The sequence below is a fragment of the Erythrolamprus reginae genome, chromosome 3 (assembly GCF_031021105.1).
Source record: "Erythrolamprus reginae isolate rEryReg1 chromosome 3, rEryReg1.hap1, whole genome shotgun sequence".
In the NCBI taxonomy this organism is placed as follows: Eukaryota; Metazoa; Chordata; class Lepidosauria; order Squamata; family Dipsadidae; genus Erythrolamprus; species Erythrolamprus reginae.
The window spans coordinates 37,299,437-37,321,936 of record NC_091952.1 but is presented as its reverse complement, the minus strand read 5'-3'; the positions used below and the strand labels follow the sequence as shown (position 1 = coordinate 37,321,936).

Below are 22,500 nucleotides of genomic sequence, written 5' to 3'. Positions count from 1 at the left end.
TCTATTCAATATCTTCACACTAAATCAATCTACCCAGCTAGAACTCAATAATCTGGACTATGCACAAAGAAATAAAGAAATAAAGCCCAATATTTTAACACTGAAGTGTGGCAAAATTAGACTTATTTTCTGCCTCTCAATGTCAGTTTGATTTTTTAAAAGTTCTTGTCAGACATATATTCTAGCAAGAAAAATATGAGAAAATGGCAAAGCATAGTTTATGTAGACAGCATGTAAATTATTCCTGATCAGAAAACATGTGTTACCATGTTCTGTTCCTATCCTACTGCATATTATCAGACACTTCCACTCTCAATCTGGACCTGTTTCCTAGAAGAACAATAAATCTGCCTTGTTCTCATGAATGTAGCCACAAATGATTCTGGAAATAATACTTCTAAGAAATATGCCCAATTCATCTCTCCATTTAAAAAATGGACTTACTGATTTTTTGCACTGAAGTCTGGTATTTGCCCAGGTACATTAACATGTAGAATCAGGCACTATAAAAATTGAGTAAAAAGTATAGTCTCATACCGGAAGTGGGCTCTAAAACCCGTTGTTCCAGTTCGTGTGTGTGCTCATGTGCGATGCATGAGTTGTATGACAGTCTTTTTTCTAACCGTAGATTTTTTTTAAAATGGCAAATAAATAGATGGTCAAATAAATGAATCCCTAATAGGGATAGGGAGATTTAAATATTGTCCCATGTGGTCTTCCTAAACTAACCTGTTTTCTTTCAGTTGCTATTTATCCACTGTGAAAATTTACTTTCCATAGAAGAAAATAAAATAATTTGCATTAAGAAAGTAGGTAAACCTCTTATTTCTAGCCTTAATGCAAGTCATATAAAAGAGAAGCAACAAGAATCAGTGTCCCATCTCTACTAGCGCACCCAATTTGTCTGTAGGAGTAGAAACTCACTCAACAGCACAACTTATCTTGATGCATTTAAGAACCCATAAAAATATCTCATTTACATGAGGGGAAAAAATAAAGAAAATATCTGCAGGGTAGAGCATATCATTGAACAATTAAAACAGGTGGGAATCCAATGGAATTAAAATGAAACTTTAGAGAAACTGAATATACTTCATTCCCAACAATTATGTTTTACTTCAAAAGAGGAAAAATCCTGGAAGTGGACAGCATAAGTATTCAGATATAAATATCTGACTTTGCCACTGTATTTGTTAAGTCCCACTCACAGCATATTTCCTCCAGTACAAACCACCTATGGTGAACCAAATATCACTGTGGAAAAATAAATATTGTGAAGAAAATATTAACCACAAAAAAGTATATCAAAACTAGAGAAAGAAAAATGCTGAGAAAAGGTGTTCATTTATCTATTTATTGTGACTTTGAATCACCCAATAGTTATAATGTGCAATAGAGTCTAGACATACATAAATCAAGTAGAATAGATAATACAAAATAATATAATATGCAATAATGGGAAACAGCAGCAACAAAATGGGAAATATGATACATACAGAGTAGCTGACTACAATCTGAACATTGGTCAGCTGTGTGATGCAACTGCAGAAATGGCAATTCGTGTTCAAGTTGCATCATAAAAGATATACTTTGCAAATCACTGAACACAAATTTCCTACTGTATTTTTCACTAGTCAGAACCTATAGTATACAGAGTAGAACAGAATTATTGGTTAAGTGTGATTGGACACACCATGAATTTGTCTTTGGTGCATATGGTCTCAGTATACATAAACAAAAAGATACATATGTCAAGAATCATGAGGTACAGCACTTAATGATTATCATACATTGATTATGGTGTCCAGTTCTGGGTACCACATTTCAGGAAGGATTCAGAAAAATTGGGAGGGGTTCAAATGGAGAATGAGTATGACTGAAGAACTAGAAATTAAATCCTACTGGGACAGAGTGAAGGAACTAGGAACATTTAACCTTGAAAAGAAGGGAAGGTGACCACGGTGTTCAAATACTTGAAAGAATGGCACAAAGAAGAAGGTAAAGAGCTGTCATGTATGGCCGAGAACACCGAATGATGATTTTAACAACTGAAAGGAAAATTGTGACTGTGTGTTAGAAAACTCTTCTTAAATGTAAGAGCAGTTTGACAACGGAACCAATTATCAAGCAAGGTGAAAGGCTCCCTTTCAGTGGACGTGGTTAGTCAAAGGCTAGACAGCCGCCTGTCAGGGATGTTTTAATTTGGACTCCTACACTGATACTTAAATGCCTTGATGGCTCCTTTCAACTATGATTCTATGAATAAGGGCACAATAAGGACATTGAAGCAGCAAAATAAAATGCAACTAAAATAGTACAGGTACCTCTTAAAATGTTAAACTAATAAGGAGAGGTTTTCTTTCAGTACAGGAAGTCCTCATTTACAACAGTTCATTTAATAACCGTTCAAGGTTACAACGGCTCCAAAAAAAAGTGACATGACTCTTTTTTCACATTTAGGCCCATGGCAGCATCCCTATGGTCACATGATCAGAAATCAGACACTTGGCAACTGGTTCATGTTTAAGATAGCTGCAGCGTCCTGGGGTCATGTGATCAGCTTTTGCGTCCTGGCGACAAGCAAAGTCAATGGGGAATCCAGATTCACTTAACTAACTTAACAAATGCAATGATTCGGCTAACAACAGTGGCAAGAAAAGTTGCAAAATGGCGAAAACTCACTTAACAAATGTTTCACTTAGCAACATAAATTTTGGGCTCAATTGTGGCCGTAACTCGAGGACTACCTGTACCAAATGGATTATTACAGATGCCATTGAATAACATTGTTTTGGGAACCATAAGTGAAAATATTCTCTCTCTTCTATGCACAAATTACTTTATTTTATGGCAATAATGCTCCCCAAATTGGCACCTTCAAAATACGTTATGCCTACAACTCACTGAGCATAGCTGAAAGTTTTCTATTAAGTTCTCCACAGGTTTCACAAATGAAAAATCCCTCCAAGATATGTATTGGAAATAACCTCCAAGCATTCTGGCTTCGGCCTGACAAACAGCTTCAAAAGAGTCTGAGGTTTAATTCCATTACCAGAAAGTCCATTTCAATGGCTTCTCTCTCAAAATTCTGAACATTTATAAAAAGCAAACATCCCAGAATGAAAGCGCACCATGTTTACCACTATGTCAAATGAGCATATTCTGCTAAACTAAATGCCACAACAATAGAATTGGATATCACCCAAAAGCATTCAAAGTGTATGCGTGAATTCTGAACATCAAGAAAGTAAGAAAGGGCTGCGTTTGTTGTATAATTCTGAAGATGCCATTGAGAAAGGAAAAAAGATTAGCATTGCTGTTCAAGTCTATGTGTGATGTGCTAAGTGTGATGCTTGTTTCTTCAGGAAACTGATTGTACTTAAAGTTTCTCTTTTGTTTTGCTGGAATAGTTACCATTTCTTAGCCAGGCCTATTTATTTTGCGAATGAAATGAAGAAGCTATTAAATGTGTGTCAACAACCAAAATGAAGAATTACATTGGCTGTAACATCATTATTTTTTAAAAGCTAATGGAGAGAAACGTTGGTTCCTTTCGCCTAGGGTTAAATTAGATTAAAGAAGCTCTTAAGGAGCTACATATTCTCAAATGTTCGAGCTCCGGACTTAAACCACAATCAGGACACCACTTGCTTCAGGATCCCAATGGTTTAATAAGCTGGATGATCACAGCGAGTTTCATCAACAAAAAAATGATGAATAAAAGTTAGTGCTGGGAGCTTCTGCCTTCCAGCGCCCTATGAAAGCTGGAGCCATGCCCTTCCACCACTGGAGAAGCTGACCATCCAGCAGGAGGTCCAATCAGCTGATTGTCAGACCGCCTTGTGGGCCTGCTTGCATTCAATCAGGATCAGCTGTTTCTCAGCTCCACGTTCTTGCCACCTTCCCCAACAGCCATCTCCCGTACAGAAGTACATCCCCTAGATATGGCAAACCCTGGTCTGGGGTTTGACAGGTATTTTGTAACTTGGAAATGAGAATGATTTGATACTTAAGCAGGATAGTTTTGGCCTGGTACCACATGGTGTTTCCAGGTTCTATTTCTATTTTATGGCCCACTGGACTCTCACCTCCTCCTCCCACAAACAATGATTTCTGAAAAGTGAGGGCAGAATTTAATCCAATGTAATATGGGAAGCAGATAAAAACTAAAGTATAAACCTGAAGACACAACTATCACCTATGCACAAGTAGCAATTCTATTTTTCCTAAAATCCCAGTACTGCTCAAGTAAATAAAAATATGTGACATTTAGCTCACCTGTTTTAAAGTTTTTAAAAATCCCAATAAATCAAGTAATTTCTAAATAACAGTCAATGCTTAGCATAAGGAAATAAAATAAGTAAATACAATTAAAAGCATTTGTGTTACTAACATTTAGTCACTTGCAACTTTCACAGTAACTGAACTCATCCAAATAAATGACAGCCAATCATCACATTGACAATATAGTGGCAACAGTAGATTAAGTCCACCGAAAATGAATAAAAACACACCATTTCCCTATGCTGCAAAGGAAAACTAAAAAAAAACATTAAAACTTTGAAGCCAAGGACTTAGGAAAGAGGACTTTAATTTATTTGTGAATATGGCAACAGCAGATAAAGGAGAAGCTGTGAAAACAAAATTGTTTCGGTATCTGATTGAAGAATAGAAAAAGCGAATGGGAGAGCTATTGTGTATAGACTTTCTTCATACTCTTGACTGCAGGAATGGATTTTTTTTTTTCAATGCAGCCCATTAAAATTATTATTTCACTTGAGATCAAGTAAAAGAAGACTGCATTGACTGAGAAGTGCATTGATCTACAGATACCATCAGTCAATTGCAATTTAGAAATATTATTAAAGATTCATTGATATGCACTGGATAGTGGCTTAATAAATAAAATGAAGATGAAAACTGGTTGCCATGGGATTTATTTTATTAAAAAAAACACTAAGAAATCCAGGATGGACAAATTATTTTAAGACAGTTTTTCAAAACTTGAAAATTCAGGCAGTAGAAACTACCAAGGATACTGGGGACGGGCAACAAATGGAAAGCTAAAAAAAAAAAACAGAAGTCAAACATTATTTCCCACTGTTATCTTAAGACTAAAACTCCCAGAATTCCAAGCCACTATGGCACTCGGTTGGGGTACTATAGTGTATTTGACAAAAATGAAGATAAAAAGACAATATTAAGAGAAGAAGATTGCTTCAAAATAGAACCAGAATAATTCACTTGCTTATTCAAAACAGAACAATCAAAACTACATTTTTAGTGTCCTTTTTCAAAGATTTGGAAAAATATGGGAATAAACCTCTCAGACTTTTCCCAATTTTTGGAAGTGTTTAGACCAGTGATTGCAAACCTTTTTTCTCTCAGGTGCTGAAAGAATGTGAGGGCATGCTATTACACATACGTGAGTGCCCACACCCATAATTCAATGCCTGGGGAGGGCAAAAACAGCTCCCCCCACCCTGAGAGGCCCTCGGGAGGTCGGAAATGGCCCAGTGTGCTCGTGTTTTGTCCTCCACAGGCTCCAAAGGCTTCCCTGGAGCTGACGGAAGATAAAAACACCCTCCCCTATCCTCCTGAAGGTCTCTGGAAGCCAAATCCCCCACCCAGAGCCTAGGTGAGAGCCAAGAATCAGATGGCCAACACACACATACATGTTGGAGCTCAGCTAGGTCAACAGCTTGCATGCCAGCAGATAAGCTCCGCCATAGGTTCACCATCACTGGCTTAGTCCATAATCCAACTAGATTGCATTGCCACAATTGCTACAGCATCCATCATGCAGGCATTTTATAATCCTGCATTATTTCATTAGTGGAGACTAACAGGTAGGCAGCAATGTTAAAGCTATAAAAAGTGCAAGCTCAGAATAGGTAACTTGTTATAGCCACAAAATTGTACTACCAAAATTGTACTACCGACTGATAATAAAATAGTAAGACCTTAGAATTGGAGAGGCAGTTTCTTGGTTGAGCCATTTTTCTTAACATTGTTCTACATCAAAGCCATACCTTTCTAGGTCCTATCTAACAGAATAGAGTTCACTGTTATCCTTTGGCTATACTAACACACTATGATAAGTCATTATTTGTGGGAAAGTAATCTATAAAATAACTAGTCATGACTGATTCTGCACTTCATGCATGAATCCAATTTTTTCTCAGTTATCATTAGTGATGGGCGAACCCAACGGTGTTCGGGTTCAGCAAGTTCGGACGAACTTTACGCAATATTCAGCCAAACCCAAACCGAACCCAAACTCCGAACGCTGCGTGACGTCAAAGCTCCGCCCCCCCGCCTCCCCGGGATCCCATCGTTTTTTTTAATTTTATAGATTTTTTATTTATTTTTATTTTTCCGAAAAAGGAAGCCGCAGCGGCGCTGCAAGCAAAGGGCGGTCCTTTCACATGTTTATTTTTATGTGAAAGGACTGCCCTTTGCTTGCAGCACCGCTTTTTCGTAAAAATAACAATGTTTACGTGAAGACCTCCCTTTGAAGAAGCTGGGGAATCGCTCCCACGAAGAGATTCCAGGGGCGGAGCTTTGACGTCACTGGCAGGTTGCTAAGGATGCCAAGGTGATCACTTCCTGGATTCCATAGAATCCAGGAAGTGATCACCTTGGCATCCTTAGCAACCTGCCAGTGATGTCAAAGCTCCGAATGCCGAACACGACCCCGAACTTTGCCCGAAGTTTCAAAAAATTTCGGGTTTGTGTTCGGCATACCGAACACCGCAAAATTTGGTACGGACCCGAATTGTGCGAGTTCGGTTCGCCCATCACTAGTTAACATCTTTCTCTCAATATTATCGCAGTCAATAGCTCTTTCTCCTTTATCAAGGAGACACGTCTTTCTAGAGAGGCGAACAGAAATCAACTGTTTTAAGCACTAAACTGAATTGTACTTACGTTTCCCTCATGCTATTTATTTATAAAGTAACACTAAAGGTGTATTCAATGGAACTTCAGCCTGAATTCCTATGGAGCTATCCAAGGTGCTACACAGAACTTGAAATAAATTAGGACTTGATGGTTGTTAATCAACAATAAATCATTATGCCTAAAGAGATTATGTAAATCTCATACATAATGCAGACCATGGTAGCAAATCAAAACTAATATAAAAAGGGATGAAGAGTTCTTAGAAATGTTTTATAAAACAAAGCATGTAAGTAGTTGAACATAACATGTCAATATGCTGTGTACAGATTTACTAACTCACACAAATCAAACAATCACATTTGTTCCTACACAATTAAGTTATTTCCCCCTCCCCCTTCTCAAAAAAATACATAGATATGCAGCAACTGGCACTCCATTACAATATCTTCTAAGAACTGGAGATTATTTTTTTTAGCCTAAGGCAGAGATGTCAAACTGATGGCTCACAGGCCAGATGCATCATGCGTAGGCCATGCCCACCCCAGCTCCATGAATGGGAAAAACATTGTGAAACATCATGTGATGGCAATGTGATGTGGCGACTTTGATACAAATGGCCTAGAACTGCAGAAAAAACAATTGCTGCCAACCTGCCTTCCATTGAGGACCTGTATACTGCACGAGTCAAAAAGAGGGCTGTGAAAATATTTACTGACCTCTCGCATTCTGGATATAATATCGGCTTTCTCCGGGTCCCGTCGACGAAACAATGTCATCTGGCAGGCCCAGGGGAAGAGCCTTCTCTGTGGCGGCCCCGACCCTCTGGAACCAACTCTCCCCCAGAGATTAGGATTGCCCCCACCCTCCTTGCCTTTCACAAACTCCTTAAAATCCACCTCTGCCATCAGGCATGGGGAAATGGATTCCCCTGGGCTGTTCCCGCTTTACGTATGGTTTGTATGAGACCTATGATTGTTTTTTATATTAAGGGTTTTAAATTGTTTTAACTATTGGATTTGTATTGTTCTGTTGCTGTGAGCTGCTCCGAGTCTTCGGAGAGGGGCGGCATACAAATCTAATAAATAAATAAATAAATAAAATTGAGACATCTCCCCCAGGCTTATAGAGTTTATGTATAATATGCTTGTGTTGTATGCTTTTTTAAATGACGGGTTTTTAGATACTTTCTTTTAATATTAGATTTGTTACATTGTATATTGTTATTATTGTTGTTGTGAGCCGTCCCGAGTTTGCGGAGAGGGGTGGCATACAAATCTAATAAATAAATAAAATAAATAAATAAACTGTTTCAACTCCTATCCTCAAAACGTCACTACAAAGCACTGCACACCAAGACAACTAGACACAAGAACAATTTTTCCCCGAACACAATCCCTCTACTAAACAAATAATTCCCTTAACACTGTCAAACTATTTACTAAGTCTGTACTACAATTACTCTAATACCCACCTGTGCGGCGTTGGAGGAAGCGTTGGGCCTCCTCCCTTGCCACCGTGCTGGGGGCTGCCCCCTGAAGCCGGGGGCATTCCTGCGCTGCTTTCCTGGGTCAGGGGGAGTGCAGCCGCCTCCCACCCCCCACCCCCACCCCCCGCAGCAACAGGCGAGCATGGCTGTCCGGAGGTTGCTGTCGGGACAGCCAACGTCTCCTGACGTCAAGCACTGCGCTGGCTGCCCGGGAAGCGGCACGCTTTTCAAACGCGCTACTTTACTGGGGAGCCGGCTTTGCTGGCCAGCAAATTGTAATTTTTAAGACACCCCTCCCCGGAATCTATTTATTCAGTGTGTATAAACTCCCCACCACTATGTTGAAACAAGTGACAGGTTTGGAGATACAATTTATGTTTAAGCCTGGCATTTGCTTTCCAGTATTGCATTCTTATTTGTTTTTTAAAAGATATTTAGACATGCTGTAGGCATCTTTGCAAAATCCAAGAAATTTTCCAGTTGGCACATAGTTACCCCCAGGAAAGAATTAATCCACTATGCAAGCACAGCCACTGTAAAGTAAAACATTAATATCAATCGATTTAAAAAAAAACAATCACACACAAAGATCAGAACTTCTACTAGCTGAATATTAACAGAAAATAATAAGGGAGTAACCATTTAAAAACTTTAGAGTAGAGGTATCAAACTCAAGACCTGGGAGCTGGAGCTGGCCCACAGGGTTTCCCTGGCAACCGTGAAGGACTGTCCCGCAGTGCCTGCCAGTGAAAACAGCTTGGGAGTCCATTTTCACTGGCAGCACTTGGGCCACCAAAGGCACCTATGACACCATTAACTGCAAGTTGGCCATGTCCCTCCAAGGCCCCCCAGCCATGCCATGCCCCCGGTGCCAACTTCAACCCTGATGCGGCCCTCAATGAAATTGAATTTGACTCCCCTCCTGGTCTATAACATGTTAAAACATAGAAAACAGAAAAGATATAATAATAACCAAGTTTAAGCATGCTGAGCAAATATATTTCCTGCATATCACCATCTCACTATGTTTTGTCAAAACTGACAACAAATTATCCCAGATCTGCTATCTCTGTGCAGTTAGAGCAGGACTCTTGCTTATTTATGGGAGATTTAAATGTAGGAGTAGTAAGCATATGACAAGCTAACATTTCTTAATCCCATTTGTACAGTCTCTCCTCCCAATACCCTATTCAATCTCCCTGGAACCCAAAGCTTCCAATTTCCATTCCTGCCCTTGAGGCAAAGGCCTTTCTCCTTCTTGTGGTATCACCTCATTCTATAACCTCCAAGAATGTCAGAAAACAAAGCTTAGGCTCCCAACCAGGATATATTGCTCATTTCAGTGTAACACATAATGATTAGCCTACATAGTTAGCAAAGTTAAGTGGAAGATGGGCTGAAATTTACTTCTCGTTTTTACTAGCTCTCTTCTGCTGCTGAACATAAGCAGAGCATTTAGATTTAAGGAACTGTAGGCAAAGATTAGAGGATCCCGGCAAAGAAGTGATAGCAAGAAATGGTATGGCTCTGGCTTCAATCATCTTCAGTATCAGAGACAAATGTGGGTCAATGTAGAAAAATGAGGAAGATTAATGCTATTCCTTCATTTCAGTTCTGTCCATCTTTTATCCCCCCAGAGGGCATGATAACATCATTATCATAACAAGTGGGGATGGAAAGAAAGAACCACCAAGACTTGCATAATACAAGGTAAATTCAGTGAAATTGCCAAGCAGAAATTGCTCATACAAATGTACAAGCCAAGCTGTTCAGGGAGAAAAATTGACAGCCCCTCAGGCACACGTTTGAATTTTATCTTCATCCATGCTAGAGACCTATTTACAATTCTCCCAAGAAACAGATTCCTTCCTAAACCCAAGAATATTTATTTTCCTTGACAAGACCGTACCCCTTGTCTCACCTTCAGAAAGCAGGTGCTTTTCCTGCTCCAGGGAGTGGCATAAACCCATCAAACATGAGATAATTTGCCAGTTTTGTTTTACTGGAAATGAAATCCTGACGGATGAGAGCCTCATCAGCTAAGCAGCCCTCGCAGGGAATCAAAGTGCCAGAACTTTAGCAGAGCACAACTATCTACACATCACTTGAGAGGTTCAATATAAAACAATAATGGTTTTATATAATAAATTATATCTGGACAAAGCACTGATGGGGTGTTTTATTTTCACAATGCTTTATCAGAAGCACCTCCTGGAAACATCTTCGCAAACAAAAGATCCTCCTGCTTCTACAATGTCGAAAAGCTGCCACTTTGTTTTGGTCTATGCTGCTTTCATAACCTCTTCTAGAGTGGGGTTTTTGGGGGGAGGGTGAGCTACAAAAAATACTACAGGCAGTTTATGTGTATATGCAACGTATGGTAGAAATCTTCTCTCAATACTGGTGGTGATGGAGGAGATTCCAATAGAATGTCTTGCTCAGGCAAACCCCATTGCCTCTATGCCTCAATGGACTGAACATCATCTCCAAAAAATGTTATCACCCTACATACAACAGTGGGCTACGAGCCGGAATGCTAAATTGCACTCGCTGCCGCGGCTCGTAAGTTCTTGCGGTACAAGTGTGATTTTGCTGCTGCACCTGTGAAGGTAGCAAAATCATGCACAAAGCTGCAGGTAAAACCTCACCGAAACGTGGGCGCAATTTTGCTACCTTCACAGGTTCAGCAGCAAAATCGCACCGGTCCCACAAGAACTTATGAGTCGCGGCGGCGAGCGCAATTTAGCGTTCCGGCTCGTAGATCACCACTGTACACACAGGTATAATAATACTGTGGCCATATATGGTGCAACATCACAATTGTTCCCTATTGCAAACGTAGTAAATATGTTAACCAATCCACATGCAATTATGGACAATTACTACCTAAGACCAAAGTACTTTAAATTAACAGGCCATCTTCATCAAACCCCCATACCCCAAATATATTAAATATTCAAAATGATTCAATAATTTATATTCAAAATGATTCAATAATTTAAGTCAATGATTCCAGTCAAACTGACAGGTCAAATCAAGTCAATAATGTAAACTGAACTAATTTAATATATCATATCAAATCTTGGATAACTGACACATAAGTAATAAAAGCTCCAAGATGCAGACACCTAACTACTGTGATTCTGAGGCATACTATCTTCACACCAAGCACATCTGCAAAGCAGTTTTATTTTTATAGTAGAACATATAGGACCAAAGAGCAGATTCTTCAGTCAACAACTGCTGCCTTTAACTATAATTGCAATAGCTTCCTTGACCCAAATAACTTTATTTTGATAAAACTAAACAGAGATCTCTTAGTAAAAACAATTTCTGTGTCCTCCAAATATAATTTTGTTCACTCTGGAGATAACATAAACTGTTATTTCGTGGTTTCTAAAATTATCTTGCAATGCTTGAGAAAAATCTTATCAGATTATAAAATAGTAGTTATCATTTTAAAAACATGTTAAGGAAAGATTGAACCTTTTGTTATGAGTGATATTCCATTTCAAGAAAATGAAATTGAGAGGTTGGTTAAAGGACAATTAAACACTTACCCCGTCTCTAGCTAATGTCGTGGATTGCGTTATCTCTGTTCAGACGCTTGGTGGACACTAAAAGAAAGAAAATAAGAGAAAGAATAGAGGATGTTAAGCAATGTTCTTGAAAACAATAGAATTGTGTTTCCTCTAGATCAGTGGTTCTCAACCTTGGGGTCGGGACCCCTTTGGGGGTCGAACGACCATTTCACAGGTGTCGCCTAAGACAATGAGAAAAGACAAATTTCCAATGATGTTAGCAACTAAAGCTATTCTGGCATCTCGGAACATATTTTTACAATCCAACAAATCAGGTGTTTACAGGGGGGTGTCCCTCTGACTTCTTGCCAATCAGCTTAAAGATCTGTTGGAAGAATTGGGGCTAAACTTATAGTTGGGGGTCACCACAAGATGAGGAACTGTATTAAGGGGTCGTGGCATTAGAAAGGTTGAGAACCACTGCTCTAGATGTTGTTACAGTTAACATGTCTGTCTCCTATTTGTTTATGATAAATCGCATGCACTATGTGAATTCACGTGACTCGATTATTTTTTATGTGCTGTTAACTAGAACTTCCAAAATGTGGTTTCTACAAGGTTTTTTTTTTTCAGAAATCCTGGAACCACACAAAAGATTCCTCATTAACATATCTTGGAGTTTTGTGATGCCAATGCTCAAAACCACTTCAGTAGGAAATTATAATGCAACCCAAAAATAGGATTAACTGAGTTTTATCTTCTCAATGCCTCCTTCCCTTCAAAGAGAAACCATTATCCAACTTCACTTATATATATGACATGACAAACCTACTTTGCATTATTCCATTCACTATGACTCTTAATTATAGCGCAGCTAACAAAGGGACAGCCACCCCTGATGTAAAGCAGGGGTCACCAACCTTTCGGACCTCAGGGAGCACTGAATTTATAATTTTAAATCCTGAGACCACTAATATAATTTTTTGAAGAAGATAAATGATACGAACTTAATTGGTGCAAGGAGGAGGTTCGTAAGACGAAAGGTTCGTAAGACGAAACATTGTTTCCCATAGGAAACAATGTAAAGTCAATTAATCCGTGCAACCAAAAAAAAACCCGCAAAAAAACCGGCTGGGAAGCCGCGCGGCTGTTTTAAAAGGTGACAGCGGCCTGGGGGGCTTCCCAGCACCCCCCCCCACCTCTCCTCTTCCCAGTTTGCTCTCCATGTGTCCTCAACCTTTCACGGAGGGTTTTCCACCTCTCCTCTTCCCAGTTTGCTCTCCATGTGTCCCCAACCTTTCACGGAGGGTTTTCCACCTCTCCTCTTCCCAGTTTGCTCTCCATGTGTCCTCAACCTTTCACGGAGGGTTTTTCACCTCTCCTCTTCCCAGTTTGCTCTCCATGTGTCCCCAACCTTTCACGGAGGGTTTTCCACCTCTCCTCTTCCCAGTTTGCTCTCCATGTGTCCTCAACCTTTCACGGAGGGTTTTCCACCTCTCCTCTTCCCAGTTTGCTCTCCATGTGTCCTCAACCTTTCACGGAGGATTTTCCACCTCTCCTCTTCCCAGTTTGCTCTCCATGTGTCCTCAACCTTTCACGGAGGGTTTTCCACCTCTCCTCTTCCCAGTTTGCTCTCCATGTGTCCCCAACCTTTCACGGAGGGTTTTCCTCCTCTCCTCTTCCCAGTTTGCTCTCCATGTGTCCCCAACCTTTCACGGAGGGTTTTCCACCTCTCCTCTTCCCAGTTTGCTCTCCATGTGTCCCCAACCTTTCAAGAGGTGGAAAACCCTCCGTGAAAGATTTGGGACACATGGAGAGCAAACTGGGAAGAGGAGAGGTGGAAAACCCTCCGTGAAAGGTTGGGGACACATGGAGAGCAAACTGGGAAGAGGAGAGGTGGAAAACCCTCCGTGAAAGGTTGGGGACACATGGAGAGCAAACTGGGAAGAGGAGAGGTGGAAAACCCTCCGTGAAAGGTTGGGGACACATGGAGAGCAAACTGGGAAGAGGAGAGGTGGAAAACCCTCCGTGAAAGGTTGAGGACACATGGTGAGCAAACCACTTTCGGAGACTGCTGGGGAGCTGCAAAACTGTTTTAAAAGGTGACAGCCGGGCTGGGGAGCTGAGCAACCTCCCGAAGCCAACCCGGAAGTTCGGGTTTGGCGTTCGTAACATGAAAAAAGTTCGTAAGAAGAGGCAAATTTTTTCTGAACCCCGGGTTCGTATCTCGAGTTGTTCGTAAGACGAGGGGTTCGTATCTTGAGGTACCACTGTACTTAGTGCAATATAAAAAATGCTAATTTTTTTTTCTGGCGGACCACCAAAATTTTCTCAGAGCAACAGTGATCCACGAATCACCAGTTGGTGACCGCTGAGGACCCAGAATATCTATCTTTAGTCATCCCAAGATATTCTTTACTTGATAAATTAATAATAATAATAATAATAATAATAATAATAATAATAATAATAATAATTTATTAGATTTGTATGCCGCCCCTCTCCGAGGACTCGGAGCGGCTCATAACAACAATACACAGTATACAAATCCAATTCAATTCAATTCAATTTATTAGATTTGTATGCCGCCCCTCTCCGAAGACTCGGGGCGGCTCACAACAATAATAGAAACAATATTCCAACGAAAACAAATCTAATATTAAAAAGCACATAAAACCCTATCATATTTAAAAAAAGCAAACAACATATACATACCCAAACATAAATATAAAAAAGCCTGGGGGAAAGGTGTCTCAACTCCCCCATGCCTGGCGGTATAGATGGGTCTTGAGTAATTTACGAAAGACAAGGAGTGTGGGGGCAGTTCTAATCTCCGGGGGGAGTTGATTCCAGAGGGCCGGGGCTGCCACAGAGAAGGCTCTTCCCCTGGGGCCCGCCAAATGACATTGTTTGGTCGACGGGACCCAGAGAAGGCCAACTCTTTGGGACCTTATCGGTTGCTGGGATTCGTGCAGTAGCAGGCAATTCCAATGTTTAAAGAACAATTTAAAAACCCTTATTATAAAAACAATCACACAATCCTAACAAACCATACATAAACCATAGTAGCTAAGGAGTATATCAGTTTCCCCATGCCTGGCGACATAGGTTGGTTTTCAGGAGCTTGCCAAAGGCAAGGAGGATGGGGGCAGTCCTAATCTCCAGGGGGAGTTGATTCCAGAGGGTCGGGGCCGCCACAAAGAAGGCTCTTCCCCTGGGTCCCGCCAGACGGCATTGTTTAGTCGACGGGACCCGGAGAAGGCCAACTTTGTGGGATCTAATCGTTCGCATATATACATCACTGGATGGAAGATCATTTATCTTTTCAGTGACAATTATTTGTAGGAATGACAACCTCAAAATGTAATTAAAGCAATACTCAAATAGTATTAATCTAAGGTACCAATCAGTGTAAGTCAGATCAGTTATGAAATGAGATTAAAATTTCATTTAAAGAAATGATGTCATATTAATAGTACCTGGACCAGACAAATGTCTTTGATCATGGAGCTTGTCATGGTTGTATCATTCAACGTGATGATGCAATCAAAAAGGCTCTACTGATTGACATTCTTGCTCCAAGGAAAAAGAATTGGGACCTTTTTTTGCTGAATTCAGTTGATGAAGAAACATGGTAAAGAGGAAGAATATGTCCTGATTGTAATTATATCCTAAAATATTTTTCTACTATAGCTACATTAAAGAAGCACCATATATATTTCCTATTATTGGTTGCTATATTAGTTCATCCTATGATGATTGCTCCTTCTGCCTGTTGGCCTTGTTTAAATAGTAGAAAGTATTTTTATTTAAGTTTCTATCTTATCATTATTTGGAAATGACTAGAGAAAATTACTCCCAAACTATTCAAACAAATTATTAGGTAAGAAAGAAATTTGCAATGAAATCTGGTATTTGTTTAATCGCAAACGTTTAGCCCAGGTATAATTTGGATGCATGATATCTAAAAGTTGAATTTATTGAATTATTTTTAAGGAATGAAACGTAAGATTGGAGCATATCTGAACATGTAAACAAAAATATCTCTGTGAAAAAATTACTACGATATATTTTCAAATTGCAGCTAATGCAGAGAAGCTCTTTGCTTAAGTCTTGTTAAAAAGTGGAGTAAGCAGATACCGTATTTTTCAGAGTATAAAACAGACCTTTTTCCTCCCTAAAAGAGGCTGATAATTTGGGTGCATCTTATACTCTGAATGTAGCTTCCCCCGCCACCCAGCCCTAACTAGCTGCTAACGATCTTCCCAGCTCTTACCTTGCAGGCTCTTTCATTGTTTCTCTCTGCGAAGAATGTTTTCCAAGCCCTAAGTCTTTGCAGGGTTTTTTTCATTACTCTAACTTGCTCTGAGTAAGTTTCTTTCCAGCCCTAACCAGGTGCTAACGATGTTCCCAGCTCTTACTAGCTTGAAAGCTCTTTCATTTTTACTCTCTCGGAATAAGGTTTTTTTTAAGCCCTAAGTGGGGGAGGGGGGGTGATAAAATGATATGCTAAAGATGACCAGACTAAGGATGCTAGCAGATTCTTTTATGTATTTTGCTCCCCCAAAATTAAGGTGTGTCTTATACCAGTGTTTTTCAACCAGTGTGCCATGAGACATGGTCAGGTGTGCCACGAAGCTCAGAGAGAGAAAGAAAGCAAGAGAGAAAGAGAGATAGAAAGAGAACAAGAAAGAGAAAGCAAGAGAGAAAGAGAACAAGAGAAAGAGAGAGAAAGCAAGAGAGAGAGAGAGAAAGCAAGAGAGAGAGAGAGAAAGAGAGGGAGGGAACGAGAGAGAGAGAAAGACATAGAGAGAGGTAGGGAGGGAGAAAGATAGCAAAAAAGAGAGGAAGGAAGGAAGTGAAAGAAAGAGGGATGGAGAGAGAAAGAAGGAAGGGAGAGAAAGAGGGGAGAGAGAAATAGAGCGAAAGGGAGGAAGAAAGAGAGCATTCTTTTGTCCAAATTTTTTTAGCCCCCATCCTCCCCCCGCTCAATGTGCCCCAGGGTTTCATAAACGTAAAAAATGTGCCGCGGCTCGAAAAAGATTGAAAATCACTGTCTTATACTGCAGTGCGTCTTATACCATGAAAAGTATGGTAATTCAGAATCATTAGAAGAAAGATATTTTCTATCTTTTTTGTGGGCTGTTTTCGGAAGAGAAAAGGCTGCTACAGCTGCAGAGCTTCTACATATTTAGGAACTGAAACAAATGGTCAAGAAGTACATTTTTAGGTAGATTTTACCTTTTTTTTAGTGATACATGTAGACTGCATAAATCAGACAACCACTAAATGGCAGCAAATAATTTTAAATCTCTTTATTGTTACATATTGTCCTCCAGACACTATTTGAATATGCAAGACTTTTCCTGAGTTTAAAAATGCCAGACATAATTGCAATCAGGGCAAGGATTATGGATTTATAACAATCTATAGGCTTAACTAAAAATATGATCAGGAGATAAAGTTGGAACTACACTGCTCAAAAAAATAAAGGGAACACTTAAGCAACACAATATAACTCCAAGTAAATCAAACTTCTGTGAAATCAAACTGTCCACTTAAGAAGCAACACGGATTGACAATCAATTTCACATGCTGTTGTGCACATTCAACTTCGTACAGAACAAAGTATTCAATGAGAATATTTCATTCATTCAGATCTAGGATGCGTTATTTGGGTGTTCCCTTTAGTCTTGAGTGTTCCCTTTAGTTTTTTGAGCAGTATATTTTATTCATTGTGATTTATCTTTTTTTTTTTTACAATATCATCAAAATGGTATGAAAACAAAATACAAAAATAACAAGAGATTTCAAGGAAAGTGATAGCAGCAATAGAGGAAAGCAAAGGAAAATACGAGAAAGGACCCTCATACAAATATGAATATATTTTCTTGGATTCGTGATGCGTTTAACTGCCATTGCTATTCCTGATTTCCCTGTAAATGTTATACTAAGGGAGTGCTGTGGTTGATGAATTGTACTTAGGTATTCTGTGGCTTGTTGCAGGGCTGAAGAACTATTTTAATGATGTATTTACTTGTCTTTGTAATGTAGGTTGCTATGTGTTTAGAATATAGTTTGCAGGCTTTGCTTGTAGAGACTCAGGAGAACTGGAATATCAGGACTTGCTGGGTTTGCCAATCAGATAATGACTGTACCTTGCTAGTGTTGGATACAACCTTTATTCTTTTTGTTTTCCTTTCCACTGCTGTTTTAAGTCGAGCATGTTCTGAAATTCTGCAGAAGTGAAGAATTTGATACTGGGCACAAGATTTGTTTTGTATTTTTCTATTTAAAATATGTTTTTAAACCAAAATGTCTAGAGCAGTGCTTCACAAACTTTGAAGAATAACAGAATTAGAAGGGACCTTGGAGGTTTTCTAGTCCAATCCTGTTCAGGCAGGAAACATTATACCATTTTGGGCAAATAGTTGTCCAGTCTCTTCTCAAAAAGTGCCAGTGTTGGAACCCAACCCACTTGTTTTCTGGAGGCAAGTCATTCCACTGATTAATTGTTCTAATTGTTCAAATTTTTGACCCAATAACCTCTTTTTGTGGTGTTGAATAATTTTATTACCCTACCAAAAAAAAAATCAGAACCAACCCAAGACTGGTTTTACACAAGTAAAACAAGGCAATGGCAATCCCAAACTGAATCCTTGATTCACAAACAAGCAATGGCTCGTTATCCCCAGGATACAATATGCCTAAAATGAGCCGGGGTGGCGCAGCAGGTAGAGTGCTGAACTGCAGGCCACCAAAGCTGACTGTAGATCTGTGGGTCAGTTGTTCAAATCTCATCACTGGCTCAAGGTTGACTCAGTCTTCAATCCCTCCAAGGTGGGTAAGATGAGGACCCGGATTGTGGGGGCAATATGCTGGCTCTGTTAAAAAGTGCTATTGCTAACATGTTGTAAGCCGCCCTGAGTCTAAGGAGAAGGGCAGCATTTAAAAAATTGAATGAATGGATGGATGGATGGATGGATGGATGGATGGATGGATGAATGAATGAATGAATGAATGAATGAATGAATGAATGAATGAATGAATAACTTCCCCATTTAAGAAACACTGGTCTAGAAACTGGCTTTAAAGTGCCCTCAGTACCTCCCCATTTGCTCTACTAACAAGGAGGTAAAGCAGATATAATCCATAACATTGGCACAGCATCAAATTACTATTCTCTGTTTACACTTTTTACATTGCATACACATATTCTTTGCTTGGTAAACAGTTTACTAAGAACTGAGATGATAAGTATGTCCGGTGGAACATTTTTGCCACACCATATGGCTAGCAAAATTAAGACAAGGTAAATAACATAATTATTCTTTGTAAAAGCAAGACTTCTGAAGTACGTACATTAGGTTTGTGAATTGTGTGCTACGGGAATGCAGAATTTTGGAATTTTTTTTTTAAAAAGTATGCAATATTTTTTTGCTTTCTGTATATGGAAACTACTGTATAATGCTGTAAAACAGAGCTGTTAGGATGACTTTTGCATTCATATTTCTAAATGTTAACATGGACATTCTTCATTACACCTCTAGTGTACACCATCTGTAGTAATTACCAGTGGGTTTTTTTCTAAGCATGCACATTAAGTACATTGGATCTATAGTAGTGTGTACTGAATGCTATTGGGTGAATGGAAAAACATGTTATTGTAGTATAGCAGCAAAGAGAATTATTAAGTAACTTTTAAAGTTGGAAAAACATAGTGAAAGATTAATCCCACTGATGACAATCACAAAGGAGCTATCAGTCCAGCTGTTTTATTAAAATATTTTTATTAAACATTTTTTGTGAAAAATATTTTTACAATCTACTTATTTGACAATTATCCCATATTCCATTACATCCATTTCACATTCGTTTGTCCCTCTTTTCAATTTACATTTAGATAAACGTATGATATATTCATATAATACAAACATATGAACATATCAGTCCTTACATAATTTTCTCTTTATGTTGAACTATATTTTCTTTACTAATATATCAATTTTACAATAGTACTATTTTAATATGAGAATATTTCAATTTTACAGCTACTAAGCGCCTTTTCTTATATCTATACTATCTAACTTATAGATCTCTTGTTTAACCATTGATACCAGTCATTCCATATCTTGTAGTATTCTGATTCTCCATCATTCATTTCTTTAGTAAGCCTATCATCTCTGCACACTCTAAGATTTTTTTATCACACAATCCTCTGTTGGTATGTTACTGTGCAAATATTATTCTTGCTGCTATGATGATGTGTAGAATTAAGTATTGCATCTTTTTATCCTGATTTCCCATAAATAACCCTTACAAAAATAATCCCGGTTTCATTTCGGTGTATTGATTTGTTATTTCTTCAATCCATTTCTTTATCTTTTGCCAGTATTGTTTTGCTTTGGAACAAGATCGCCACATGTGGTAATATATTCCTGTATTGTGTTTACATTTCCAACATTCCGGTGATGAATTTGAGTACATTTTGGCAATCCTTGCTGGTGGGAGGTGCCATCTATAAAACATTTTTTAAATGTTTTCTTTATATGCAACAGATTTTGGCCATTTTGCAACTTTTACTCCAAACTTTCTCCTATTTCTCCAGTTCTGTGTTACATTTGAAGTTTGTGCCCATTTTATCACTTCTTTTACAATCTCTTTTTCCATCAATAGGTAATTTTCCATCAATAGGTAATTCTGTGGTCATTTTGTCCTCCTGTACTAATGCAATTTTGTCTAGTTTGTTTTCTTCTTTCTGAAAACCGTATTGTTTGGCATCTTTTTTATATCTACATTTTATCTGCAAGTATGGCCACCAGTCAAATTCTACACTTTGTTCCTTTAGTTCTTCTCGTTTTTAATTCTCCTTGTTCCTTTAATATTTCTTTGTCGTGTCATACCAAGAGGTCTTCTTTTACATTTCAAAAAATATTTTCAATTGTTTCTCCACCTTTTGTTTAAATCCTTCTCCTTCTAAATTTCCTGTTTCATTGTCCATCTTCCTTTTATTTTATGATCTTTTCATATTACCTTAATTGGGCTGTGATCCACCCAGTTATTTGCTATAATTTCTATCTCTTCCAGATCTTTCCTCAAACTGGGTGTCATCCACACCATGTCAATCCTTGACCATGAACTGTGTGGATTAGAGTAGTATGTGTACTGGCTTTTCCCTTTATTTAATTCTCTCCAAGCGTCTTCCATCGCTATTTCTTAAACCATTTCCATGAACAACTCAGGCAATGTTCTTTTGTTTTGTTTTGTTTTCTGTTGCTCCATAGTCTTTTTTGCTATCTAAAACTGTATTGAGGTCTCCGATTAAACAAATATGCTCGGAATCTAATTCCATTAATTTTTTGTGTATATTTCTATAGAATTTGTTTTGGGTTGTTGTTTGGGGCAATAGCCCAATATTGTGATAATATTTTTTTCTGTTGGGCTTCTATCTCTATCATAAAGATTCTCTCATCATCACCTTTGTATATTTGTCTCAGTTCTAGTTTCTCTTTAATATAAGCTACCACTCATCTTCTTTTGTTTGGAGAATGATATAAATAATTTGCCAAGTTTTGGATTTGCTAGTAAATTATTTTGTTGTTGTGTAATTTGTACTTTCTGTATGCATATATATATATATAAAATTTTGGGAGTCGTCTTTTGGGAGTCTTGTCTTCGTTTAATTTGTGAATTTAGTCCATTGATGTTTTAAAAAATCAACTAGATTTCACCTTCCATTATCCTTTTTATTTATAGCTCAGTACTTGCTTCCTTGTGTTCCTATTCTCTCTATATAACTTGCCTTTTGAAAATTCTCTCTCTCTTTGCTCTTTTTCTTGTCTCCTTTCCTCCTGCTCCTCCTCATTCCCCCCCCCCCTATTTGTTTCTCCTCTTGGCTTTTACTCTCCACTTCCTCTCTGCTCTCCTGTTCTCCTTCCATTGAAAAGTGATGGTCAAAAAATTCTCATGTCTTCTCCACAGAGTCTGTTTCACACTGTTTTTTCCTGCCAGGTTATAAATAACACATCTGGTATTAACCATCTAAACATCACGTTCTCTTTTGTTAATTGGGTTGTTAGAAACTGATAGTTTTTCCTCTAGTGTCTTACACTCTGGGATATCTGCTTTAAGGTCTGTTTTTCCATTCCATTATACGTTACTTTTTCGTCTTGCATCTTCTTGTAAATTTCATCTCTTATAGCCTTCCTTGTAAATAATTGGATGCAAACTTTTTTGGGTAATTGATGTTGTCAAGCGTAATTGGTGTAGACCCCATAAACCTCATCTACATCCCTAAATATGTCCTGTCTGTCTTTTTGCATAACTTCTGCTATGGTTTCACCATTTTGTCTCCAAGGTCTTCGTCTTTTTCTTCCATTATATTTTGGAATCTGAGATAAAACAAGGCTTTGTCCATCTCTAGAAAAATAATCATATATTCTAATTCTCTGGTCAGTAAACTAGTTTTCTGTTCCATTATTTCTACCTTTTTATCCAGGTGTTATATTTTTGTCTCAACTATCTTTATTCCTTGTTTGTTTTGGATATTGATTGTTGAATACTACTAATTTTATTGTCCATTTTTCATAT

At 38.5% G+C, this 22,500-nt stretch overlaps 1 protein-coding gene across 19 annotated transcripts in view; it reads right to left on the bottom strand.

Annotated features, from left to right (window-relative positions):
- Positions 1-22,500, bottom strand: part of EPB41L1 (erythrocyte membrane protein band 4.1 like 1) — a 225,865-nt gene that overhangs the window by 184,446 nt on the left and 18,919 nt on the right. For 18 of the 19 annotated variants that reach the window (XM_070744816.1, XM_070744819.1, XM_070744813.1 and 15 more), the window contains one exon: positions 11,950-12,006. The gene's annotated coding sequence lies outside the window, so the exon portion shown is untranslated. Of the gene's footprint in view, positions 1-11,949; positions 12,009-22,500 lie in introns of those variants that run through there. The other variant, XM_070744808.1, reaches the window with a different exon arrangement.